The 8,539-nt window shown below is 36.3% G+C and overlaps 1 non-coding gene across 1 annotated transcript; it reads right to left on the bottom strand.

Annotated features, from left to right (window-relative positions):
• Nucleotides 1-360: 360 nt before the first annotated feature.
• LOC131874689 (small nucleolar RNA U3) lies at nucleotides 361-573 on the bottom strand. The gene has a single exon (XR_009372111.1). It is a non-coding gene; the product is annotated as a small nucleolar RNA U3 (small nucleolar RNA).
• Nucleotides 574-8,539: the final 7,966 nt, after the last annotated feature.

Raw genomic sequence — 8,539 nt, 5'->3', positions numbered from 1 at the left:
TGGGGTCTTGGCTTCTCGGTAGGTAACAATGCTTACTTTATGCACCTACATATCAATAGCTAAGCCCCTAGAGGAAGCATAGGAGTAGTCATTATAGCTTACTTTATGTGCCTACATATCAATAGCTAACTTCATAGCTAACTGCTTATAGCTATTGTCCTGATTTCTAGGTAGATACAATGCACATTGTGGGATCGTACCTACTTAAAGATGTACCAATAATTGTGTAGTTTAAAATGCCAATACTTATGTACAAATACCTCTAAATAATGGTGCACAAATAGAACAAATATAATCTAAATTTTGGGACTATCACTAGATGTGCACTCATTAAAATGAGAGTCAAAAGTCAAAAGGATGGATCTGTCAGAACGCTCCCAGGCCTTCACTGCATGCTAGTAATTAGCAGGCAGGACGTTCATCGGGAGGCTAACTGCGAAACACAGTGGCCTCAGTATTCGCGCTCTGGGCTGAGAGCCATATTTCATCTTCCAGATTTGTGTGCTTGTCTGAGTTTGATACGCAGATCAAGTTGTACAACCTTCAGAACAGATCCTGTTCAAGTAAGGTCGTGCTTTATATGTTTGTGCCCTCTGTTTATAAACAAATTATGTACCAAACGCGCTATAAAGGTGGGATATTAGACACAAGACTATACGACGATGACCCAAATGCAGCAAACACTGTTAACAATGCAATGCTGGGATGTCTGATGCGCAGGACATTTGGGTATGCTACAAAACCCTTCCTTCCAATCCACGCCTAAAAAACAAGAGTCCAGTCTTCACTGTTATGTTTCAATATTCAAACAACAACCTAATTTTGAAAGGATTACGAAAATTCTCAACCACATGCATCCTGGTGATCTCCCAGGGAAAGGAGGATGAGCATAGCTGTGAAAGTCAAGGGATTGACTGAATCGCTTAGGATGTTCAGAACCATTCTCCCATTTGGGTATGCTAAAACACGTGTTGGTGTATGTTATTAAAATTATTAATTTATCTAATGTTCTTTTATCATAGTGTTGTCTCAATTATATTGAGTTACAATTTCATAAATTATATGAATATCAATTATAAAATTATTCATTTTTAATGAGCGCCAATATCATATATCAAGTAGAAGTCATAAAAAAATATTTTTTATCTTCACACTAATTCAAAATCTAATCTTACACATACAATCCAACCTGCTCTATCAATAATGACTTACAACAATAAAATTTCAATGCTACAATTTTTCCCTAGATCTATATAGACAAATCCTATAGTCTCTTCTCTAGATCTATGTATAGACCCATGCTTGTAGGACCCTTGTAGGACCCTCAATGACAACACTCTACACTATATCCCACAACCTCTCTCTCTCTCTCTACTTATTTTCCTTTCTCTACATTCTCTCTATTCCTTCCTACTACAGTAACATTACAAAAGACCACTTTTATTTTTTAAGTTAGATGATAACTACCTAGCTACATTTTCCCCCTTCATTAATTGTGCCTCTTGGTAACCTCCTGATTAAGAAAAACTATTAATGGATTCAAGGATAAGGGTGGTTGCGAAAGTTGAGGAATTGATTATATCACTTGGGAGGTTGATAGCCATTCTCCCAATAGGGTGCACTAAGACACATCGAGTGGGCGCCTCTTAGGGTATGCTATTAAAATTACTAATTTATTGAATGTTATCTTTAGAAAGTGTTGTGTCAATTGTACAATAAATTAAGTAATTATTCTTCTAAAATTCATAGTTTCACAAATTAAATGAGAATTGACTATTAAACTATTAATTTCTAGATATGTTAAGTTGAAGTCACAAGTAATAAAGTTTAGCTTCACTAGCTATAATAAGCTAATGAGAAGCCTAATGCCTACCCATACAATCTAGCATACTCTACAACAATAAAATCTCAATGCTACAATTTTTTTCAAGTTTTGTATAGACAAACCCTATAGTCCCTTCTCTAGATCTATATATAGACATATGCTTGTAGGCCCCTTCAATAACAACGCTCTACACTAAACTCTCTCTCTCTCTCTCTCTCTCTCTCTCTCTCTCTCTCTCTCTCTCTCTCTCTCTCTCTCTCTCTCTCTCTCTCTCTCTCTCTCTCTCTCTCTCTCTCTCTCTCTCTCTCTCTCTCTCTCTCTCACACACACACACACACACACACACACACACACACACACACACACAATGATCTTGTTTTCCTTTCTCTACTTTCTCTCTATTCCTTTTCACTACATTAACATGAGAAAAGACAACACTTTTATTTTGTAATTTAGACAATAACTACCCAACTATATCATTTCCCTCCCTTCATTGATTATGCCTCAACACATTCTTTTAATTATATCAAATAAAATATTAAGAATTTTAAACTAATGTAAACTAGTAATTTCTATCATTTTTTTAATAGACTCGTAGCTTAGATTTAATTTTAACACAATAAGCATATTTATATTTTATAATTTAAACTTTTAATTTTAGTGAGCATCTCTCTCTCTCTCTGTGTGTGTGTGTGTGTGTGTGTGTGTGTGAATGATCTTGTTTTCCCTTCTGTGTGTGTGTGTGTGTATGATCTTGTTTTCCCTTCTCTCTCTCTCTCTCTCTCTCTCTCTCTCTCTCTCTCTCTCTCTCTCTCTCTCTCTCTCTCTCTCTCTCTCTCTCTCTCTCTCTCTCTCTCTGTGTGTGTGTGTGAATGATCTTGTTTTCCCTTCTCTACGTTCTCTCTATTCCTTCCTACTACATTAACATGAGAAAATATATTCCCCCTCTTCATTAATTATGCCTCTAGACTACCCTTAGTAACCTCCTAATAAGATGAAAAAGAAAAAATATGACCCTTAACTAGCAGCCAACCCTGGAGCTTCATGGGGTGGAAGTCGAGTGTGATTTTTGAGGTCAAAATTTTCTCCCACCTAGTCCTTTCTATGTGAAAAACACTAGAGTTCGACGTGGAACTAAAGATAGGAGTTGAGTGCATGAAAACTTATGGTGTGCAAGCCAAAAATTGCCTTAAATTGTAGTCTTCTACTCAAAACATGTGAACAAACTGCTAGGTGTGATTAAACACTTAGAAAATTTCTCTCACTTTCCAAGATTTTATTGAGCTCCTTTGTATTGTTGAACTTGTAATAAAACATCAACATTGTCATCACAAATTAGCCACTGCACCTATAGGGATGCCTTATTGAAGGCATTGACAATTGCATTCAAATCTTCCAAGTTTGGGGTCTTAGTGTATTTGAACTTAATAGTTTGAGACCATCCCAATATTCCTAATTTCCTTTCCATTTCCTTGAGTTGAGGGAGTTTTGTTTGCATCTTCATTAATTATGCCTTAATTAACACCATTTAAGCAGTGCTTCCCTTAATACATTGCTTATGAAAACAATTTTGAAATCTACCACAATGACTTCGGCTGGATGCATCTTGATCTTTATTTCCCAAAACAAAAATGAGAGCATCCTTACAAATTCTTCTCTAATCTACAAAACTGTGGATGTCTCATAGTTTTGCAATACTTTTAGTAACAATCATCTTAATGGTCTTCAACCACTCTCTTGGCATACCTGTATTTGTTCCATCCATCATAGTATCCTAAAGCAATTGGTCTCCATTAGTGGCTTTTATTATACCCGAAATGGGGATGTAATCTTCCCACGTGAGAATATTTTCCTCTATACCTTTATTACCATCCTCTCCTGATTGCATTCACTGCAAAAGATTCAAATAGTAAGTGATTGAATGATAAATTTTAATAGCCTTTTTTCATTGTCTCTTCTCTGAAAACTTCAATTCCTTGTCTCCATTGTAGGGCATCTATGAGAAAACCATCCATATTCTTAAGTCTTTCTTTTGTGGATAAGGCTGCTTCAAGGCTTGTAGTATGGGCATCAGAATCCACTAGTCCCATAAGGTTATGGATGTAGTTCTTCAATTCATCAATTCAAGCCTTTAGTTCCTCTTTCATGGTCTCATCTTTCTGCATCCTTTGGAAGATTGTGTCCATTGGTTATTGCAATTACTATTTTTCTCCTGCCCTTGTTTGTGCCAAGGTTAATTTCTTTCATTTTGTAGTCTCCTACTTGCATTTATCCTTCAATCTTGTCTACTAAAGGAAAAATTGTCTGGGCACGTTAGTGACCTTGTTCATTTATTGTTATTGAAGATATCTTTATTTCTCTTTTCTTCTTACTCTCATGTGTTTTTAAGGTTTCCTTCAAGATGGTGAAGTCCTCATCCTTCATCACCTCTTTATGCCTCCTTTGTCTTTTTTGAATAGTCTAAGTTAACTAGATAGGATGTTGTCCATGTGTAACACTAAGTGAAGTTTCATGTCCTTTTGAGGCTTCTTCCTCTTGTTAATCAAACACCTCTTCCTCAAATACCTCTTCTTCTTCTTCTTCTTCTTCAAATATATAGTCTTCATATTGTTTTTCTTCATTGACTTGAGTCATGTCTCCTTCTACTCTCTTCTCTTCCTCTTTGTTCACCTACTCTTCGTTGTCTATTTCTTTTTCTTTCATTTCATCATGTTCATCCTCCTCCTATTATTTAAGAGCCTTTGTCTCTATATCCTCTTTACTAGGTACTTTCACTACCTCGTGCTCATTTAAGTAGCCTTTTCTTGTTCAACTTGGGTGGATGAAGGGGGAGAAACATCCTTACGTGGTAATGGTGGATTATATGGAGGCGGAGTAGGCACCTTAAGAGGTGTGGAAGGTGGCTTGTCTTTTTGAGATGAAGGGTATTCTTCAATGATGGAAGGAGATGAAGAAGGGATATCTATTTCCCACTCTAAAGTAATTGTGGTTCTTGTCCCTTTCCTTCTTTGTAATGGTTCTTCTTCTTCTTCCTCCTCCTCTGAGAAAGATTCAACTATTAGCCTCATAGCAACTCTTGTTCTCTTTTATGTTTGGGGCTTCTAAGGTTTCTTACCACTATATTTTCCTTTAGAAGGCCTTTCTTCCACTACTGTTGTTGTTGCAACTATTTGATTCCTTTTGACTAGGAGTGGCATATTTTGAGGACTCCTCAGCTTTAGATACTTTATTCATCTTACTAGGTATCTTTATTGTAGTAGGCCTTGCATGAGTGGAAGGATTTGAACTCTTATCAAGCACTTTGGAGGAAGATGATTTCTCCTTTTTAGAGGTGGTCTCTCCTCCTTTAAAAGACTTAGCTCTTAGTTCTAGAAAATCTAACAATGCATAGGGTTGTGCCACCCATTCCTAGTTCTTTGAACCACTTCCTTTTCTCTTTGATCTATATCTTCAAGTTCATATTGAATGGGATCATTATTAAATATGGCTTGGTTATATACTTTCTTGGTCTCATAAGATGGATGAAGTCTCTTTCCATTTTCTTTCAAACCCTCAGGGATCCAGATCCTTGTAGCCAAGTTTGCTAGCTTTAAGCCCTTTATGCAAAAGTATCTTATTATCATATCATAGTTATCAATGCAATTGTCCTAGTGAGCTTCTATTTTAGGCTCATGTCTAAAGCATGCCCCTGTGATTGGACTGATTTTCTCAATAGAATCAAATCTATCCTTGAGCATTGATAAGGGCTAGAGAGTGTAAGTTCTCATCTATGTTTCTATTGTCTTAGCCATTTTCATATCTAAAAAGTTGTGGGCACCTATTTCAATAGGAAATGTCAAACAATATTTATGCTTTATCAATATGTGCTTCCATGCTTCTCCCACTTGCCTACATATCTACAAGAGAGTTATCTTATCACATAGGTACCTAGGTAACAACATGGGGCGTATCTTCTCTTGTTGTTGCTCCGCTGCAACAGCCTGTTGCCGCTCTGCAACAACAGTCTAGCAGTGACTCTGCAGGGTATTCCCCGCTTGTTTCTTCTTTGAAAGTTCCTACTGATAGTGTTTCCTGGACGGTTGTTTGTCATAGGCGGAAAGGAAAATCTAACCACCTTTCCCATGCCCTCCTTTCTCAAGATTCGGGATTTTCTCCCCCCTCTTGATTTGGATTGGGTGTTGATGGTTTGACTGGTTGGTTAGGCTGGTCTGACTTTGTCCTTTTGGGGTTTGCATCCCTGCTTGGTCTTTAAATCTTGATATCCTTTGGCTTTGTAAAGGGCAAATGCCCTTCTTAACACTGCTCTATTTAAAAAACAATTAGCAATAATTTTCGCTAATTGTAGAGGGATTAAGGTCTCTTTGCTAAGGGTCAGCACCCTTGTTAACACTGCTTTTTCAATCAAAAACATGGGGCCCTTATTACATCCTACAACCCTTATGTAAAGGTTTTGAAATGAATATAATACTTTTCAAAGTTGTGAATTCTTGACGCAACATCCATTGAAATCCTCACCTTAAAATCTCCTTCTAGATGCCTAATTATTGCAAAGTGAAGGCATCATTTACAATACAATAATCAACCTTACTCATTGCCAAGTCCAATTGATAGTATCTTAGTTTCAATGGTTGAGCTTCAACAAGTAGAAAGTCAAAAGTGATAGAGTGATCACTATGTTAGTTGGTCGACTAGGTTGATGTTCCAGATTGATGCACCAAAAAATTGTAATGTGCACTACTCGAAGATAGCATGTAAATGTATATTGGGGCCAATGGAACATGCATTGCGTAACACATAGTGTGTCCCTTCTTCTAGAGTAATGTGTGGTCTTTTGGATTGCACCTAATACACGTTCAGTGTAAGGTTTATTTTGTGGCCGACTTGCAGATCCAATAATCTTGGTCTAGGTCGACATGTGAATATAATTATCATTGTAATGCATATATATAGTTATTCTAGGTTCATTCCTAGTGTGTCCATTTATGTGATATTCATAAGGAGTGGTTACTGAGCGAATATGTGAGTGATGCTAAATGAGTTGCATCTCAATCATTGTGTGGTTTCAATTGAAGATCATATGGATTGTGTGAGGAAATTCTGAAGTTGATCATATCATTAAGAAGTTGTGTGGTCAACCCTAAAGGTCCGCATTTCATTTCTTTTGTATTTTGATGAGATTAGTGTCTCACATGCTAAGTTGGTGCTCAAAGCTTGAATGAAGGGATTGGTGTTTCCTATAGGTTGGTGCCTGCAAATGTAATTAGGGATTGACATCTCTTATAGGTTGGTGCCTTCAAATGTTTATGTATTGGGGATTGGTGTCTCCAATAGGTTGGTGCCTACTTCATATTGTAAATTCATCATTACATTCTTGTTTATTATGAGGTTGGATTTGGGCAGTAGATCCAAGCAACTATTCTCACCATGGTTTTTCCCTTCGAGGTTTCCACGTATATTTGGTGTTCTCTTGTGTGGATCTGTGTTTATGTTTATCATTTGGTTAGTTATTTTAATGATAAAGTAAGATCTGAAAATGCTACTAATGATAAGTTAGATTTTAAGTTGAGAATTTGCATAGACTAATTCATGCCTCCTTGCCCCTCCACCCCACTTTGAGTATAATTGTGATCTTAACACTCAAATAAAATGTAGATGCTACAACTTCTAGGTTGCAAAAGGATAAGAAAAAGAAACAAGAACTTAAGAAGCATATCATGAAGCTTCGAAGGTATTTGCAATAGTCGACTAGGCCTTTGTAATCTATCTAAGATATTCTCATAGCTCCAATTCTCTCTCCCAAGACCAAGCCTCTTCTTTAGATAAGATGAAGAATATTAGTACACTAACAAGAGAGTGGATGAAGAAAATGATATTAAAAGGAGAGGATATACTCAAAAGGTGCTTCACAAAAGTGGGGAGGATGCAAACGATTTGGGTGAGAGAATAAGTAAACTAATATAAGATTAGGATGAAAAACTAGAACAAAATGAGATAAAATTGCCCAAGTTGTTGGTATTGGAATGTCTAAGTGACCAATTTCTCTTTAGAGGGAGAAATTTGAGAGATGAAGCAATGCCACATATTAGAAAATGGATAAAGTAGTTGAAGTGAGAAGAATGATTTCTCAAGGAATGCATTGATAGAATGAAGGAATTACAATAGTCAACATTAGATCTGAAGTTCAAAGAATTAAACATCATTGAAAAGTTGACAAGGCTATGTCGTAATCCCAATGATATTGATGAGGTAATTTTAGCAAAAATTAGAGAAGTCTACAATGACACCCTTGGCAACAAGGCTGAAAATTTTGGAAAAGTTAATGAATCAAATGGTCAAAGCTATGAATTAAATAAATACCATAGAAAAACAAGAATGAAAAATACAAAATATGCAAAAAAATCAACTACTTATCGAACCTATTGACATAGGTGAAAGTTTATGCAAGATCAATATAGAAATGAAATGAATAAATCCCTTATTGCTTTTGGAGACCACAAAAGAAAGGAGCCTATAAAAGGAGGTGAGACCACTATTGAGATAGGCAATGAAGCAAAGAGGTAAACTACAAAATAAGTGCCAAGTCTTGCATAGTTTTGACCCTCTACCAATTTTGTAGGATTTCGACATCCAACCCTCACTATGTGATCTTTACTTCTGAATTCCTTTCTATTAGCTATTTGCAAGGAATGTGTCTTCATTACGTATATGTGGACT

This window comes from Cryptomeria japonica, chromosome 3 (genome assembly GCF_030272615.1).
Source record: "Cryptomeria japonica chromosome 3, Sugi_1.0, whole genome shotgun sequence".
NCBI lineage: Eukaryota > Viridiplantae > Streptophyta > Pinopsida > Cupressales > Cupressaceae > Cryptomeria > Cryptomeria japonica.
This window is presented reverse-complemented; position numbering and strand designations above follow the sequence as displayed.